We start from the raw sequence: 20,465 nt of genomic DNA, 5'->3' as shown, positions 1-20,465 counted from the left end.
AATCCATTCCATAGAATGTTTGCAAGGCATCCTTCATATTGATTCAACTTGGAAGACCTACAGCTGTTTCCTCTCTAAGTATGGCCAGTTTTCTTTCTCACATTTAATATACATTTCTTTATTCTGGTGAATATGGATATGTTTATTCTTTCTTTCTTAGCAAACAGGAAGAAGTCTGAACCCCAAATCAAAATGCAAATTTAGTCTTGAGTTCCAAATTGGGAGAACCACTAAATAAATGTGCCAAAGTATTATGATGCTTTGGGCTTCCCAGTGGCTTAGTGATAAAGAGTCCACCTGCCAGTGCAGGAGACACGGGTTCCTTCCCTGATCTAGAAAGATCACTCTGCATGGAGAAACTAAACCTGTGCACCACAACTATTGAGCCTGTGCTCTAGAGCATGGGAGCCACAGTTTTGAGCCCATGTGTTGAAACTGCTGAAGCCTGTGTGCTCTAGAGCCCATGCTCTGCAACAAGAGAAGCCACCACAGTGAGAAGCCCATATGCACCTCAACTCGAGACTAGCCCCCGCGCAGCAACAAAGTCCCAGCACAGCCAAAAATAAATTAATTTAAATTATTTTTTAAAAGGTATTATGATGCATTAAAAATGTTATTACAGTTTCTCTTGGTTAAGATTTCTGTATGTGTGTATCTTATTTATGCATATATATGTATTATCAGTTATATATTAAAGATAACCTTTACTGTATGTTTATCAACCTACCCATCTGTCTATTATTTTCTATCAAATTCATTTTAGCTTGGGACATATATACAGTTTATGCAGTTCTCTAGGCAGGAATACTGGAGTCGGTAGCCAGTCCCTTCTCTATGGGATCTTCCCAACCCAGGGACTGAACCCAGGTCTCCTGCATTGCAGGCAGATTCTGTACTGTCTGAGCCACCAGGGAAGCCTTATATACAGATTAAGTGATAATTAAACCTTAAAAAATTAATTAAAATAGTTCTTTCTATGGGATTACACATATCTCAGGTTAATAGATACCAATCCACATGTTTTCTGTGTTGATGTTTTCCTTTAAAGACCAAATCTGATTACCATTTGTAAATTGTTTTTAAGATAGTTACTTGACTAATATCTTGGTTCATTTACCTGAGAGAGAAAGCAAAATTGAGAAGATTCATTCAAAGGCATATTGACTACAAATTGTGGTAATGCTAGAGTTCCTAACAAAAATCAACTCTGTATGGTTTAGTTATACAAGTTACTAATTCCTTGGGGCATCCTAAATTTGCAGTATGTGTATACTAGTTTTTCTGAAATTTAATTGAATAAGGCATACTTTGTAACCGGCTTGTTTTGGTTACTGTTAGTTTATTCATGGCTCTTCAAGTTTTTATTCCATGGTCAGTTAGTTTTTCTATGTTTGTTAAAACACATGTTTAATCTCAAAATGACATCATATAAACCAAGGAACAGACGTCTTTCACAGACTATCCTAGTACTACTAAAACTGTGATAATTTTGTGTTTTCTTTGCCGTGTATTTTAAAATAAGTTTGGACAAGTCCTTACATTTATTTTTCTCTAAAACTGCATATTTGTTATTTTGAAGTCAGATAGTATTGTTTATGTACTTCGGTAAGAGAATAATTTTGGAATATTAAAGAGCAGGTGGAACGTTTAAATAGTTTTGTTTTTGCATTGGAATAACTTACTTGGAAATGTAATCAGTATAAACAAATATTTTAAGATTTCCTGGGTGCTTAATGCATAGTAGAATTCTGGTAGTTTTTGTTGTATGAATAAATGAACAATAATAATTTTAAATGTGACTATCATAATTTAGACAAAGCCTGAATTTTTAGTTTGTATTTTTTTAAAGAATCATACCCGAGGCCTACCACTTTTATACATGTTTTAGCTAGCAGGTTCTTTTCTCAAACACTGGTTCATTTGTAGTGTGAAGGTAGTGTTTTATTGAGAATAAGTTTCAATAACCCATTGATTTTAGTTGCCTCCCACACTGTGACTTGTACCCACATTCCATGTGAAAACTGATTACTGCCACTGTTACTGAAAGTACCTGCCTTTAGAACATAAGAATACCAGATACATTATTTTCGATATGTTTCTCCTGAGTCTGGCCACTGGCCAATGACAGTGCTGTGGTGGTCATATGGAAAGGTGTGGTTTCTCTTCCACACCGTCCTCAAAAATTGAGGGCTTGCTTTCAATTTCTTCTTCCCTCCATGTCCTCTTTACTCTCTCTTTCCTTCCTTTCTAGATAGTGTATATGAATATCATTTTATAGATCCATCATTGTTATAAATATGTACACAAAAATGTCTATTTATAGTAAATACTTTATATTAATATTAATACATTGAAACCTTTCTGACCCAAGCAATTGTGTCTCATCAAGTTTTTTCTCCTACTTATATCCATTATAGGTTTTGAAATCAATAGCTTATATTGAATATCTGGTGAATGAATGATTGGCCTGAATATCCTTCTAAGAAGTGCTCTTTTATTAGCTGTATGAGGTAATGCTTAATTTGTTTTAAATTATGCTTTTAAGTTTTAAAGCATAATCTTTTCACCCAGTATTCCAAGACAGGTGAACATACATTATAGATACCATTTGTATGTTTTCAGCAAACCTAGAAACTCATATCTGGAGTCAATAAGATTAAATTTTCTCTGCTAAGAGAAATGGGCAAAGACTGAGTGGAGTTGCAGAAAAACAGAATTGCTGTCTATGGACTTGAGATTGCAATTTGAGAGAGGTGCACCCTAAGGGTAGAATGTAGTATCTGCATTCTATGAGCTTACTAAATGCTTACTAAATACTTACTAAATACCATGAAACAATAAATTACATGGGTATGAAACAATTCTTAGACTTAGTTGATATATAGTTAAATAATCTGATAAATGGTATAGGTATTGATAGTAAGTGCCATACGAGTTCAGATACTGTGGTCTGGAGGGATGGGAGAAAACTTTCACTGAAGGAAGTGGAACCTGAGAAAAGTTGGAAGCTGATGCAACACTATATGGTTCAAGGTGCTGGGAAGCTGCTACCATCCCGTGCTGGCATCACACTGTCCCTAGACTTGGGGGCCATTGACTATGCATGGTCTTATTAGTCCAAGTCTTGTGGGATACCTATCTAATAAGCTTCCATACCATCAAGGGTAGTGCTTTTGTACCAGATTAATAGTTCTGGTTGCCCTTCTTCCTCCAAGAGGTGAATGAATGCTGTCATATGTCATATCCCTGTTTAGCTCTATCATAACTAAAAATTTGATTACAAGACTACTCATCTTCACAAAAACTCTCACCTTTGTACCATTCTGTCCAGCACTTAATTTGATCCTCTCACTCCCAACCTATTTCCCTTTAGAGGCCTTGTTCTTGATCAGAATACTACTCTATATGTTTCAGTTCTTCTAGGAACATTCTCTTAGATTCTTGTGTTGGTGAAAACTGCCTGTGCCTTAATAACTGTTAGCTTTAATGTGGCCCTCTTAAGTAAAAGCTGCTTGTTCTTTCTCACACTGACTAAATGAGGTATAAGATGATAAAATAAAAATTCAAATTTTAAGGCAAGATAAGAACTTGAACATAAAATTTTTCTTTGCCATTTGGGCTTCCTCCCTCCCTTCCAATGTGATTATGCATCTGCATTATGTGTTAACTAGACCTCCCCAATGGCAAAAATACATGCTCAACCATAAGGATCAATTTTTCTCTTTCTGGCACCAGCCATATACCTCCTGAGATGATAACATTCCTTAAATCCTGTAAGGGGTTGTGATGACCCAACACTCATCTTTTAGGTACATACATATTTTGTGAACTTTATGTGCAATGCCAATATAGCTCTTCCCTTAGAGATAGGGATTGGTGCAGAAAAGACTGGGCAGAAGACCTAGGCAGATACTGCGCTGTACCTGATGGAAGTTCTTGGATTAAACACTTATGATCTTATCAGTGTTACTAGCTGCATTACTTGTATTCTGCCTGTTTTACAAGATTATTGTTTCTTGCGTTACTAAAGTGTGATGGAGCCTCAGATAAAATTAATGATGACGAAGAGAGAAAAACAATATTGTATATTAACGCATGTATATGGAATCTAGAAAAATGACATTGATAAACCTTGTAGAGAATGGACTTCTAGCCACAGTGGGGGAAGGTGAGGGTGGGATGAACTGAGAAAGTAACATTGACATATATGCATTCCAATGTGTAAAATAGCTAGTTAGTGAAAAGTTGCTGTGTAACCCAGGGAGCCCAGCCTGGCCCTCTGTGCTGACCTAGAAGGGTGGGATTGGGGGAGGGGGAGGGGAGGCTCAAGAAGGAGGGGATATATGTATAATCTGACTGATTCGCTTTGTTGTATGGCAGGAAATAACATTGTAAGGCAATTTCCCACCAATTAAAAAATTTTAAAAAAATAATGATGATTTGAAATGATTAACTAAACATATAGTCTATAAGATCAATCAGTCACAAAATGCCTCCCAAACCTTTTTTGAAATTAAGACTGAAAAGGTAAAGGATTATAAATGAAGAATGTTGCCCATCATCTAGCTCTACAAAAATCAAGCCATTAGCTACTACAGGCACTAATGTGTGATAGATACACTCTGAAAGGAATTGAGGGTGAAGGTCAATATGCGGCACTTTGTGCCCTGGGAAAACTTGCAGAACTGGCCTTCAGATAACTTTGAAATTTTCAGGAGAAAATTTTATGAACCCAGTTTCTTGCTCTTTCCATAATTACAAAAGCACCAAAACCATTAACAGCAACCATCTGCTGAGATGTGTGCTTGAATTCACACGCCTCCTTTGCCAAAATCATAGCATAGTAGCTTCCCCACTTGCCTCACCAAAACAGTTCTCAGAGCTTTCTGAGAACTGTCTCTCAGGTTATAATCCTCAGGTTGACTTGAATAAAAATTTCCATTTCTTTCTCGGATTGACTGTTGATTAATTTTTCAATGACAAAGAGATTGGGTTGTTGTTTTCTTTGGTTTTTATTTCCTCTACTAGCTCTTCATTCTTTTCTTTCCTGCAAATGCCCACTGCTACTTTTGAGGCTCGTGGCACTTCCATAATATCCCTCTTCCATATTTTTGGTCATAGCTGTATATTTACCTACTTATCGAAGCCCTTTTATTCAAGAATCTAGATTCCTTAATCCTGTGTATTTCTTTGTGACTTCAGAACCACATAAATAAATCATCCAAACTGCTTTAGCTTTTTGGTTCTTTCTTTGGTCTTCTCATCTTTAAATTTCTTTTTATTTCTCTTGGGCAGCCTCTTTTATACAGGATCTTTTCAGAAAATATACCACTTCTGAAATCTTGGTTCTCAATAACCGAATCACCTGAATCACTATTTTTCTAGAACATTTATTCAAGTACCTCTACTCCCAAAATTCTCCAAGCACATCAAGATTCTAACCCCTACTCACATGTTTTAGTGGTCCACTCCAAGTTTCATTTTTTCCCCTCTTATTGAGCCCACTTTCTCTCTTCATTCTAATAACTTTGTTGCAATTTTTCTTTAACCCCTTGGCCCTGTGTTCTTCCATTTCAATTACCTTGCAGAATTCTGCCATTTGCTTTTGTAACTGAATTTCAGTTGGAAAACTTTGCTAGGGAAAGATCCCATGGCTTTGTGATCTAAAATCTCAAACTTCCACTCAATGCCGCTCATTGACTCTGCCTTTTTCTTCTAGTGGGATCATGTTTCCACTTCGAGATAAGACTTGGCTGTCCCCCCTCTTCAAGCCACCTGTAACGTCTCCTTCACTGTCACTCTCAATGGATCATTGTGCTGTTTCATTTCTTCCCCTTCCATTTTCACTGAAACCTACTGTTACTAGATTTCCATACCCACCAGTCTGTGCCCAGCATTCCACTGAAATCTTAGCTGGGTCAACAATAACATACCACTGTCTGCATCTTGCTCAATTTGCCATTGATAGATAATTTCTTTTTCTTCTTTTCACTCACCCTTTTCCTTTGGCTTCTGCTTCATGACTGGTATTGATATTTTAACTTAATGGTATCATCATTGTTTCCTCTACTGGCTACTCCTCCTCTATTAGACCTTTAAATTCCCAGACAGACCCACCTAGCATCTTAAACATGCTTTTTCTAAGTAATCATTTGACATAGATACGAATTCATTTTTTATTCTGATGACCTTGAAATGTTTATATTTATCCCTGAGCTCTTGACTTGTATTTCAGACTACTTATTTAAATCAAAATTGGATGCTTCCTACACTTTTCAAACATAACCTATTTTAGGGAGCAGAAATACGTGGTTTTTCCATTCTAAATCTCTTGTTTAAACCTCTCTTTCTTTGCCACCTTAGCAAATAACGTCAAAATCCATCTAGTTGTCTCTTCTAGAAGCAAAAGAATAACTTGTTATTTCTTTATTTTTATTGCAATACCAATCTACTAGTAAATGCTATTGATTGTGTCCCCAAATTATTCTCCAAATTTGTTTACTTCTCTTCGTCTCCACTTTCCTATATCAGTTCAGATCACTATACATTTTTTGCCTTAAATATAGATACTAACTTCCTTTTTTTAAAAAATGTATACTATTATTCCCTTCAGATCATTTCTTAAAAAGCAGTATAGTATGACTTGGAGTCTAATAATGCCATTTGTCTTCTTAAAATCCATCAACGATTTCTAACTATTCTAAGAATATAAAACAGACTTCTTTCCATGACCTAGAGAATCACACATGCTCTGGTCTCTGCCTACTCTTCAAATCCATTGCAAGCCACTCTCTGGATAATTCACAATGTTACTGATACTGTAGTCTTTAAAAAATTTAATTGGCCCATCAAGGTTTTTCCCATCCATATTTATTTGTAGTCCTTGCTGCACCACTGTGAAACTCTTTACAGGCTTCAATTTTAACACCATAAAGGTTGCATCTTTGTCTTTGTCATTCCTCGTTGATTTCCCAGTGCCTAGAATGGTACCTGTCACACAGTAGGTATTCAGTATGCATTTACTAAGTTAAATACATGAATAGATTCATCCCTAAAGGTTTAGATAGAAATTCCCCTCCCCAGATGGGCCTTTGCTAAATACTGTTTCTGAGGTAGCTGTTACCCAGATTAAATTGCATTTATCTGTCCCTTATCACTTTAATAGTATTCCATAGCATTTTAATTTTCTTCAAAACAGTTGTTTTAATCTGCAATTCTCTTGCTTATTTATTTACTTGCTTGATTATTATCTGTGTCCTCTAGTAGAATATAAAATCAGCAAGGGCATTTTCTGGCTTACTTATCACTGAAACTTTAGTGCCCAGCATGATATCTGCACACAATAAATCTGTACAGAAACCCACAGTAAATGCTATGAAACAAACTAATGAATAAGAGGGGCATTCCCTCATATGATATTGAATCTGTCTGCCGTGTGGGAGATCCATGTTCAATCCCTGGGTCAGGAAGATCCCCTGGAGAAGGCATCTCCAGTATTCTTGCCTGGAGAATCCCATGGACAGAGGAGCCTCGTGGGCTTCAGTCTATGGGGGTCGCAAAGAGTTGGACTCGACTGAGCAACCAACACTTTCAGTGCCCAGCATGATATCTGCACACAATAAATCTGTACAAAAGCCCCCAGTAAATATTACGAAACAAACTAATGAATATCTAAAGAAACAAAAAGAGCAATGCAGAAAGATTTCTGAGGAAAAGATGAAAGACAATGAAGGCAGACTATGGTAAACAAGTTAAGTGAAAGTAAATCTAAAGACTGTTGTTTACTCCCATTAAGATTACTTATAAAAATGCCACATTGCACAGGTTCTTTTATTAACTCATCCAGAGAGTACAGTTTGTTCTTCCCCTTTATTTTCCTCCTTTTTCTGAGCCAATTTCTTACCCGTGACAAATGTTCTCTCAACCTCTAGTCATGGTGGAAATATTTTTTTCCAGCCTTTGATGTGGAAATTTTTCAGTGGTTTTGGAAATTTAAATAGATTAGTCAGACGTAGTTTTTTTTTTTTTTTTTTCCTTCTTTGCTAAACCAGGAACACATTCCTTCTCAGATAGGATTTTATCTGGATGTTTAGTAATCCCACCTTTGTACATGCCTGAACTTAACTCATAGTTGTCCCAATGCTGTATTATGGTTGTCAAGCTTTTCTACAAAAAATATTGTCTTCTGTGGTTTTGAGTTTTTGATTTAAAATATCCATTCATCAAAAAGTGCACAAAATGTGAATGTAGAACTCCACCTTCCAGATCAAGAAATAAAAAGTTGCCAGCACCACTGAAGACCTACTTCTAATGCACTCCCAATTTCTATCATTTCCCTCCTCCATTATAGTTTAGTTTGATTTAAAATTCATAATTCATATAAATAGAATTATAAAATATGTATTTTTGTGCCTGGTTTATTTCATACAACATTATGCCTCAAAGATTCATTCATGCTGTTATGAGTAGCAGTATTTTATTCTTTGTTATTGCTGTTTTTTGTTACACTGGACACATTATCACAATTTATCTATCCATTACTGATGGCAATTGGGCTTGTTTTTGGCTGTTACAAATAATGCTGAGAGTTCTTCTACATGTCTCTTGGGATACCAGGGATATCCTGGTATTAGAATTGCTATCTTATAGGGTATGTATATATTCAGTTTTAGAGAATACTATTTAATAGATTTCCAAATTCTTGACAACAATTGAACACTAACCAACAGAACATGAGAATTCCAGTTGTTTCATGTTTTTGCATATCTTGATACAAAAAGTCCCTTTAATTTTAGCCATTCTAGTGGGTATGAGGAGAAGGCAATAGCACCCCACTCCAGTACTCTTGCCTGGAAAATCCCACAGATGGAGGAGCCTGGTGGGCTACAGTCCATGGGGTCGCTAAGAGTCGGACACGACTGAGCGACATCACTTTCACTTTTCACTTTCATGCATTGGAGAAGGAAATAGCAACCCACTCCAGTGTTCTTGCCTGGAGAATCCCAGGGACAGGGGAGCCTGAAGAATCCCAGGGATGGGGGAGCCTGGTGGGCTGCTGTCTATGGGGTCACACGGAGTCGGACACGACTGAAGTGACTTAGCAGCAGCAGCAGCAGCAATGGGTATGCAGTAGTATGTAATTATGCTTTAATTTGCCCAATGACTAGTTCTGTACCACACTTTTTCATTGATTTATTGGTCATTTGGATATGTCTCTTGCCCATTTTTCTTTTGGGTTGTGTATTTCTCTGTTATGATTTTTCTAAGTATGTTTTGTTTATCCTGCTTATATGCTCCTTCTCAGTCATATGTATAGCAATATTTTGCTTATTTTTTGGACTTGTTTTTTAACTTTCCTAATGCTATCTTTTGGTGAACACAATTTTTACATAGTAAGGTGGTTGAATGATCATGCTGCTGCTGCTGCTAAGTCGCTTCAGTTATGTCCGACTCTGTGCGACCCCATAGACGGCAGCCCACCAGGCTCCGCCATCCCTGGAATTCTCCAGGCAAGAACACCGGAGTGGGTTGCCATTTCCTTCTCCAATGCATGAAAGTGAAAGATGAAGGTGAAGTCGCTCAGTCGTGTCCGACTCTTAGCGACCCCATGGACTGCAGCCTACCAGGCTCCTCTGTCCATGGGATTTTCCAAGCAAGAATACTGGAGTGGGTTGGCATTGCCTCTTAGATCTTTTTGTTTCTTGTGTAAAAAATGAGCTACCTGGCTCAAGGTTGTGATATATAACTTTGTATTACCTTATCAAACTCTTTTCTTATCTAGATCTATTCTCTATCTAGAACTGTTGTTTATGTGAGAGATATGGGTAAAATTCATTTTTTTACCCATGCCTCACACATCCATATTCGTTTTTCACCCATACCTCATGGATGGTGGGAATCCAATTAAACTAGCATCATTTATGGAAAAGTCCATCCTTTACTCACTGTGTTTTAGAGCTAATTTGGCATAAATCAGGTGAGTATATTTATAGTCTCTCTGTGCCATTACATTGGTCTATTTTTCTATCCTTACGCCAACAAAACACTGCCTTAATTATTTCAACTTTATAATGTTTTGATTTTGGTAAAACAAGTCCCACCTTATTTTCCTTCAAGAGTGCTTTGGCTCTTTTTCTTTTCCTTTTTTTTTTTTTTGAGACTTTTTTTAGAGAAGTTTCAGGTTTACAAAAATATTGAGAGGAAAACACTGAGATTCTTCATATATTCTTTACCCCTACACATGCATAGCCTCTCCCATTATCAACATCACTCAGCAGAAAGGTAATTTTTTGTTTGTTTGTTTGTTTTACTAAGGATGACCTTAAAGTGACTCACCATAATCATCCCAAGTCCATTATTTACCTTAAGGTTCACTTTTGGTGTTGTACATTCCATGGGATTTAGGCAAATGTATAATGACATATAATCATCATTATTATATCATTCAAAGCATTTTCACTGCCTTAAAAATTCTCTGTGTTCTGTGTATTCACCTCTTCCTTCCCTTTTCCCCACTGGCAACAACTGATCTTTTTATCGTCTCCACAGTTTTGCTTTTCAAGAATATGATATAGTTGAAATCGTACAGTATGTAGCATTCTCAGATTGGCTTCTTTAGCTTGGTACTCCTTGGAAGGAAAGTTATGACCAACCTAGATAGCATATTCAAAAACAGAGACATTACTTTGCCAACAAAGGTTCTTCTAGTCAAGGCTATGGTTTTCCCTGTGGTCATGTATGGATGTGAGAGTTGGACTGTGAAGAAGGCTGAGTGCCGAAGCATTGATGCTTTTGCACTGTGGTGTTGGAGAAGACTCTTGAGAGTCCCTTGGACTGCAAGGAGATCCAACCAGTCCATTCTGAAGGAGATCAGCCCTGGGATTTCTTTGGAAGGAATGATGCTAAAGCTGAAACTCCAGTCCTTTGGCCACCTCATGCGAAGAGTTGACTCACTGGAAAAGACCCTGATGCTGGGAGGGATTGGGGGCAGGAGGAGACGGGGATGGCAGAGGATGAGAAGGCTGGATGGCATCACTGACTCGATGGACGTGAGTCTGAGTGAACTCCGGGAGTTGGTGATGGGCAGGGAGGCCTGGCATGCTGCGATTCATGGGGTGGCAAAGCGTCGGACACGACTGAGCGACTGATCTGATCTGATCTGAAGCATTTAACATTTTTCCATGTCTTTTTATGTCTTGTGACTGATTATTTCTCTTTAACACTGAATAATATTCTATTGTCTGGATATACCAAACTTTATTCATTCACCTGTTGAAGGAGGTTGCTTTTAGGTTTTGCAATTGTGAATAAAGTTGCTATAAATATCCACGTACAGGTTTAGGTGTGGACACAAAGTTTTTCACCCCTTTCAGTAAATAGGTTCCTTCTGAGGAGAAGGAACACTGAATTGTATGGAAAGAGTGTGTTTTGTAAGAAACCATCAAACTCTTCCAAAGTGGCTGTAACATTTTGCAATCCCACTAAGGATACACAGAGAAAATTACTGTTGTCCACATTCTCACCATCATTTGATGTGTCTGTGTTCTGGATTTTGGTCATTCTAATTTGTGTGCAGTGATATCTTGTTTCAGTTTGCTTTACTGTAATGACATGTGATGTGGAGTATCTTTCTCATGCTTATTTGTCATCTGTATATCTTCTTTGGTGAGATGTCTGTTGAGGTCTTTGGCCCATTTTTTTACTTGAGTTGTTTGAGCTTTGATTGTTCTTAAGCTTTTGTGTTTTCATATAAATTTTTGAATCAGCTTGTCTAGCTCCACAAAAGAAAACAAAGAACCTGTTGAGATTCTGATTGGGACTGCATTGATTTTATAAATCAATCTGGGGAAGTTAACTTCTTTATCATATTGACTCCTCCAGTATATTATTACAGCATTTCATTTTTGTAGGTCTTTTAAAATTTACATGCAAGATTTATAATTTTCTATGTGGAAATGTTGCACATGTTTTATACATTTATTTTGAGTATTGATATTCTGTGCTGTGTAAATAGCATCTTTACATATATTTAAAAAATTATGTTAAAAAATCCCTTTTTTGAAAAAACAATGGTAGGCAACAGACAGACTATGTAGAATAAAGGTAATGCTGAATATTTTAAAGATAAAATTCACATAGTTTTTGATGTTACTTTTGAATCAGTCATTCATTCATTCAAACTTTAATGAATGCCTACCACTTACCAGATTCCATGAGACTCATAAGGGAGATGAAATGGTTCAAATACAATGTAATAATTCTATAAAAGAGGCATGTATACAGAACTATATATACATATATTCTCTCTCTACATATACACAAGGGTATATATATATAATATATATACATATTATATATCATATAACATATTTTATATATATACACATATAATATATACACATTGCATATTATATAATATGTACAAGTCATATGCATATATACATATATGTATACATTATGTACATATTTTATAAATGTATTTATAATATACATATGTAAATATATTTATATATAATTTTAAAATTTATAAATTATTTTTTCATATGTATCATCTAATTGAATCCCTTTGACAATCTTGTGAATTTAGTCTTGTTAATTATTGTGGTAGGAATAGGAACTCATACAGGTCCCACAGATTATAATTATGGGGCTGGTACTCAAACTCAGGTCCTGGACTCTGAAGGAGGAGCTCATCCCCCTGTATCATAAACTTTGCCTGGCACTGAAGTCCTACCAACTTATAAGGTACAGGGTTCCCAGGGGAAACATTCTGATAAATAGAGATCAATGTTGAGATCAACATGCATTCTCCTGGAACGAAAACTCCATGAGAGCACATGCATAGTAAATGACATGGCAAGAGAATGCTCTGCACAAATGAAATAATTACAGACATCTCTTTGATCTTTAATGGCAAGTTTGCTTTTCTAAGTTGTTTTTCTGCAGCTTCCAAGCTAGGCTCTGAGTCATCCCACAATAAGGCAATTGAAAGAACATTGTAGCTCAGACTTAAAGTGCTGAAAGTAATCATAACAAGTTTGAAAGCAAAGAGTGAATCACTTTTAGATATCAGTTTATTCAAGTCATTTACTGTAACTCCTTTGTAATATATGATTACCTGGCTTATCAACTCATCTGACCCTTAACAGATTTGAAAAACTTATAAAAATATGTAATTTAATCTGAAAGGAATATAGGACTGTATCCTAGTTCTCATCCACTAGTACTTTGTCAAAACCTTGGGTACGTGAATTACTGTTTCAAATCAATGGAGTAATTTTAGAATTAAGTCTTCCCTGGTGGCTCAGTGATAAAGAACCCGACTGCCAACAAAGGAGATGTGGGTTTGATCCCTGGGTTGGGAAGGTTCCCTGGAGAAGGAAATGGCAACCCACTCCAGTACTCTTGCCTGGAAAATCCCCTGGACAGAGGAGCCTGGAGGCTACAGTCCATGGGGTCACAAAAGAGTCAGACATGGCTTAGCAACTAAACAACAGCAACAACTTTAGATATAATTTACTTAATCTATTAGTTCTATATAATATGACAACAATAATCATAAATTTAATTCAGAATTTTAATTTACAAATTGTTATAGAATCATAGAAATGGATTGTTTTTCATGTGTAACTGAATTTTTCTAAGTTTTCAATTCTGTTTCCCAGGGCTGTTAATTTCCGCCCCAGTGATACCAGACTACCCTCATATTTATAACTTTTTGCATTTTTAGGAATTGAGGACTTCCCTGGCGGTCCAGTGGTTTCACTGCTAGGCTTTCACTGCTAGGCTTTGATTTCTGGTCTGGGAGGTAGTTCTGCATGCTGTATGGTGTGACCTTCCTCTCCTGACCTCCCCCCCCCAAAAAAAGAAAAATAATTCAGGTAAAATTAACATAACATGAAATTAATAATTTTAGGACATACAAGTTACCCACATTTAGTCCACTCACAGTGTTGTGTAATCATTACCTCTGCTAAGCTGCTAAGTCGCTTGAGTCGTGTCCAACTCTGTGCGACCCCATAGATGGCAGCCCACCAGGCTCCCCCATCCCTGGGATTCTCCAGGCAAGAACACTGGAGTGGGCTGCCATTTCCTTCTCCAATGCATGCAAGTAAAAAGTGAAAGTGAAGTTGCTCAGTCGTGTCCGACCCCTAGTGACCCCATGGACTGCAGCCTACCAGGCTCCTCCGCCCATGGGATTTTCCAGGCTCTATCTAGCTCCAAAACATTTTCATCATCCCAAAAGAAAATCCCATATGCATTCAATAGTTCAGTCCCAGTCCCTGTCTGTCTAGACCCTGGAACCATCAATTTGTTTTCTGCCTCTATGGATTTACCTATTCTATATATTTCATGTATATGGAATCATATAATAGGTGACCTTTTGTGTCTGGCTTCTTTCATTTAACTGTTTAAATGAAACTATTTTTAAGGTTCATCCCTATTGTAGCATGGGTCAATGCTTCATTCCTTTTTATAGTTGAAAAATGTTTCACTGTATGGCTATACCACATTTGTTTGGTCATTCATCAGTTGATGGACACATGGATTGTTTCCACCATTTGGCTGCTGTGAAGTGCTGCTATGAATAGAATGCTCTTTAAAGGTTACTTATTTTTTTAATCTCCCACCCACTGCACTATTACCAACATTGGTCAAATATACTCAAAATGAGTCCAATGGGTTCTTTTTCTTATTCTTTAGTTGTTAAGTCTCATGAGGGTACCTCATAAAAGAAGCTATTCTAGTATTGTTGTTTAGTCACTAAGTCGTGTCTGACTCTTTTGTGACCCCATGGACTGTAGCCTGTCATTTCCTTCTCCAGGGTTCCTCCAGATCCAGGGGTCGAACCAAAGTCTCCTGAATTGGCAGGTAGATTCTTTAGCACTGAACCACGACGGAAATCCTAAAACACAGAACCATAGTGTATGGATAGGGACTTGAACCCCGAACCCTCAGATTAAAAGTCTGATGCTCTACCAACTGAGCTACCCAGGCTCTATTCCAGTTTTAGTCCACAGTAATTGTTGGATAATTCTCTATATCTAGCCAAATATTTGTGTTTTCTAATTCTATTAAAATCACTTTAAAATATATATGCATATAAATCACTCAAAGAAGAAATTGAAAAAACATACTTTGCTGCATGTATTTAAAAAACAACCAATTTATCTAATATTTTTATATTTGAACTCCTTTTTGCTTTAATGAGAAATCTTTTATGTGTATGGGTCACAGCACACAGCGCTCTGAACCTTGGTTTCATTCACTTGGTAATTCCTAGGGATTTCTTCTCAGATAATTCCCTGCATAAACAGGGGTTTTTTATTTTTGATTTTTTACAAGAGTTTTTGAAAGCTATCTTTCTACTTACAGCTGATAATTCTGAAGTATCTTCTTAAGGATTCAGATTTGTTTGTGTGGAAAATGAGGGGGGCAGGAAGATTCTCATAATATTGCAGAAAGGCTACTGTTTAATGCTCTTCTCTAAAAATGTTCCCAGCATGTTACAGGGCTTCCCTTATGGCTCAGATAGTAAAGCATCTGCCTACAATGCGGGAGACACGGGTTTGACCCATGGGTCCTCTGGAGAAGGAAATGGCCACCCACTCCAGTACACCTGCCTGGAAAATCCCATGGACGGAGGAGCCCAGTAGGCTACAGTCCATGGGGTCGCAAAGAGTCAGACACTACTGAGCAACTTCACTTCACTTCACTTCTCTAAAAATAAATGCAAACCCCCAAACTTGCAGTTTTTTTCCCCTTTAACCTTGAATGCATCACATCCCATCAGTCACTGATTGACATTATTTATCATCCTAGAATACTTTATAGCAACATATACATCTGAGCCACTTCCCCTAATAAGGGCTTTAGATGGACATGGACATGTAATAAATCTAAGCTTTATTCTCAGGTGAATTTACATTTTCTTGGGTTTAGACAAGCAGTCATTGAAGTGCAAAGCTGTCTCTTCTTTCCCTCTTTGGATATTGATGCCCATGTAAGTGTCTCTTTGCCACCTCTGTGCTACTGACAGTGTCATTAGCTCAGTCTCAACAGGAACAAAGCATTTTATACACGGAGCAGAATGCTTTTATACTGCTTGATGAGTTTTCTGGGATTTTAAACACTGCCAGTTTTATTAAAGGTGGATGCCTACACGTGTAGGAACAGCAATTGCAGTTGGTTCAAAGCAACCATTGTGAGAAGCTTGATTTTTAAAGAATAACTATATTTTCTCTTACTAAACTTCATTATTGGAGAAGGCAATGGCACCCGTCTCCAGTACTCTTGCCTGGAAAATCCCATGGACAGAGGACCCTGGTGGGCTGCAGTCCATGGGGTCGCAAAGAGTCGGACACGACTGAGCGACTTCACTTTCACTTTTCACTTTCATGCATTGGAGAAGGAAATGGCAACCCACTCCAGTGTTCTTGCCTGGAGAATCCCAGGGACAGGGGAGCCTGGTGGGCTGCCGTCTATGGGGTCGCACAGAGTCGGACGTGACTAAAGCGACTTAGCAGCAGCAAACTTCCATTTGGAGGTTTCTTGCTTTATCACCATTACTTTTCTAGTGTTGGCTACATTTGCAGCCTGGCCAAAGAAAAGATAAGTTCCAAGTTGTATGCAAATATCCAACAAGCAGTGCTAAAACTATTTGCAAGATAGCCTTTTGGAAAATAGTGCTTTCTATTACAAGCTGTTTGTGTACCCCAAACTCATGTTGAAACCCTACCCTCTCTCCTCATGTCATGGTATTCAGAGGTAGGGCCTTATGGAGGCAATTAGGATTAGATGAGATCATGCGGATAGAGCCCTCATGAGTGGGATTAACACCCTTGTACAAGAGTTTGCTCTCTTTTTCTGCTCTGCCATATGAGGATACCAGGAGAAGATGGCTGTCTACAGCCCAGAAGACGGCTCCCACCACAACCTGACCGTGCTGTCTTCCTGATCCCAGACTTTTGGCCTATAGGACTGCAAGAAATAAACTTGTGTTGTTCATAAATCACTCTGTGTATAGTACGTTCGTTATAGCAACCTGAATGGACTAAGACTTTGCTTTCCACTTAGAGTCTCTATTTCATTATGGTTGCTAAAACAAAAAGAATGTTCTTAATAAGCCATTTAGTGCATTTTATTTTATTTTTTCATTTATTTAATGTCTATTTTTTTAATGTCTACAATTTACCAGGCACATGTGTTAGCCTTTTTTTTAAAAAAAAATTAATTAATTTATTTTAATTGGAGGCTAATTACTTTACAATATTGTATTGGTTTTGCCATACATCGACATGAATCCACCACGAGTGTACATGTGTTCCCCATCCTGAACCCCTCTCCTACTTCCCTCCCCGTCCCTTTGCTCTGGGTCATCCCAGTGCACCAGCCCCGAGCACCCTGTATCATGCATTGAACCTGGACTGGTGATTCATTTCACATATGATAATATACATGTTTCAATGCCATTCTCCCAAATCATCCCACCTTTGCCCTCTCCCACAGAATCCAAAAGACTGTTTTATACATCTGTGTCTCTTTTGTTGTCTTGCATACAGGGTTATTGTTACCTTCTTTTTAAATTCCATACATATGCGTTAGTATACTGTATTGGCGTTTTTCTTTCTTGCTTACTTCACTTTGTATAATAGGCTCCAGTTTCATCCACCTCATTAGAACTGATTCAAATGCATTCTTTTTAATGGCTGAGTAATACTCCATTGTGTATATGTACCACAGCTTTCTTATCCACTCGTCTGCTGATGGACATCTGGGTTGCTTCCATGTCCTGGCTATTATAAACAGTGCTGCAATGAACATTGGGGTACACGTGTCTCTTTCAATTCTGGTTTCCTCGGTGTGTATGCCCAGCAGTGGGATTGCTGGATCATAAGGCAGTTCTATTTCCAGTTTTTTAAGGAATCTCCACACTGTTCTCCATAGTGGCTGTACTAGTTTGCATTCCCACCAACAGTGTAAGAGGGTTCCCTTTTCTCCACACCCTCTCCAGCATTTATTGCTTGTAGACTTTTGGATCGCAGCCATTCTGACCGGCGTGAAATGGTACCTCATTGTGGTTTTGATTTGCATTTCTCTAATAATGAGTGATGTTGAGCATCTTTTCATGTGTTTGTTAGCCATCTGTATGTCTTCTTTGGAGAAATGTCTATTTAGTTCTTTGGCCCATTTTTGATTGGGTCGTTTACTTTTCTGGAATTGAGCTGCAGAAGTTGCTTGTATATTTTTGAGATTAATTCTTTGTCCATTGCTTTGTTTGCTATTATTTTCTCCCATTCTGAAGGCTGTCTTTTCACCTTGCTTATAGTTTCCTTTGTTGTGCAGAAGCTTTTAAGTTTAATTAGGTCCCATTTGTTTATTTTTGCTTTTATTTCCAATATTCTGGGGGGTAGGTCATAGAGGATCCTGCTGTGATTTATGTCGGAGAGTGTTTTGCCTATGTTCTTCTCTAGGAGTTTTATAGTTTCTGGTCTTAAACGTTTAGATCTTTAATCCATTTTGAGTTTATTTTTGTATATGGTGTTAGAAAGTGTTCTAGTTTCATTCTTTTACAAGTGGTTGACCAGTTTTCCCAGCACCACTTGCTAAAGAGATTGTCTTTTCTCCATTGTATATTCTTGCCTCCTTTGTCAAAGATAAGTATCCATAGGTGCATGGATTTATCTCTGGGCTTCCTATTTTGTTCCATTGATCTATATTTCTGTCTTTATGCCAGTACCATACTGTCTTGATGACTGTGGCTTTGTAGTAGAGCCTGAAGTCAGGCAGGTTGATTCCTCCAGTTCCATTCTTCTTTCTCAAGATTGCTTTGGCTATTCGAGGTGTTTTGTATTTCCATACAAATTTTGAAATTATTTGTTCTAGCTCTGTGAAAAATACCATTGGTAGCTGGATAGGAATTGCATTGAATTTATAGATTGCTTTGGGTAGCATACTCATTTTCACTATATGGATTCTTCCGATCCATGAACATGGTATATTTCTCCATCTATTAGTGTCCTCTTTGATTTCTTTCACCAGTGTTTTATAGTTTTCTATATATAGGTCTTTTGTTTCTTTAGGTAGATATATTCCTAAGTATTTTATTCTTTTCGTTGCAATGGTGAGTGGAATTGTTGCCTTAATTTCTCTTTCTGTTTTCTCATTGTTAGTGTATAGGAATGCAAGGGATTTCTGTGTATTGATTTTATATCCTGCAACTTTGTGATATTCATTGATCAGCTCTAGTAATTTTCTGGTAGAGTCTTTAGGGTTTTCTATGTAGAGGGTCATGTCATCTGCAAAGAGTGAGAGTTTTACTCCTTATTTTCGAATCTGGATTCTTTTTATTTCTTTTTCTGCTCTGATTGCTGTGGCCAAAACTTCCAAAACTATGTTGAATAGTAGTGGTGAGAGTGGGAACCCTTGTCTTGTTCCTGATTTTAGGGAAAATTCTTTCAGGTTTTCACCATTGAGGATAATGTTTGCTGTGGGTTTGTCATATTTAGCTTTTATTATGTTGAGGTATGTTCCTTCTATTCCTGCTTTCTGGAGTGTTTTTATCATAAATGGATGTTGAATTTTGTCAAAGATTTTCTCTGCATATATTGAGATAATCATATGGTTTTTATTTTTCAATTTGTTAATGTGGTGTATTACATTGACTGATTTGCAGATATTGAAGAATTCTTGCATCCCTGGGATAAAGCCCACTTGGTCATGATGTATGTATGATCTTTTTAATATGTTATTGGATTCTGTTTGCTAGAACTTTGTTAAGGATTTTTGCATCTATGTTCATCAGTGATATTGGCCTGTAGTTTTCTTTTTTTGTGGCATCTTTGTCAGGTGTTGGTATTAGGGTGATGGTGGCCTCATAGAATGAGTTTGGAAGTTTACCTTCCTCTGCAATTTTCTGGAAGAGTTTGAGTAGAATAGGTGTTAGCTCTTCTCTAAATTTCTGGTACAATTCAGCTGTGAAGCTGTCTGGTCCTTTTGTTTGATGGAAGATTTCTGATTACAGTTTCAATTTCTGTGCTTGTGATGAGTATGTTAAGATTTTCTATTTCTTCTTGGTCCAGTTTTGGAAAGTTGTACTTTTCTAAGAATTTGTCCATTTCTTCCACGTTGTCCATTTTATTGGCATATAATTGTTGATAGTAGTCTCTTATGATCCTTTGTATTTGTGTGTTGTCTGTTGTGATCTCTCCATTTTCATTTCTAATTTTATTGATTTGATTTTTCTCCCTTTGTTTCTTGATGAGTCTGGCTAGTGGTTTGTCAATTTTATTTATCTTCTCAAAGAACCAGCTTTTGGCTTAGTTGATTTTTGCTCTGGTCTCTTTTGTTTCTTTTGCATTTATTTCTGCCCTAATTGTTAAGATTTCTTTCCTTCTACTAACCCTGGGGTTCTTCATTTCCTCCTTTTCTAGTTGCTTTAGGTGTAGAGTTAGGTTATTTATTTG

General features: G+C 37.2%; 1 long non-coding RNA gene and 1 other non-coding gene across 3 annotated transcripts in view; one reads left to right on the top strand and one right to left on the bottom strand.

The window, feature by feature from the left end:
• LOC112586232 overlaps positions 1-20,465 on the top strand; it is an 89,206-nt gene that overhangs the window by 38,707 nt on the left and 30,034 nt on the right. The window lies entirely within an intron of this gene.
• On the bottom strand, positions 14,925-14,997 carry TRNAK-UUU. The gene has a single exon. It is a non-coding gene; the product is annotated as a tRNA-Lys (tRNA).

This window comes from Bubalus bubalis, chromosome 7 (assembly GCF_019923935.1).
Source record: "Bubalus bubalis isolate 160015118507 breed Murrah chromosome 7, NDDB_SH_1, whole genome shotgun sequence".
Taxonomy (NCBI): domain Eukaryota; kingdom Metazoa; phylum Chordata; class Mammalia; order Artiodactyla; family Bovidae; genus Bubalus; species Bubalus bubalis.
The sequence above is the reverse complement of the archived record's forward strand: the minus strand, read 5'-3'. Positions and strand labels throughout refer to the sequence as shown.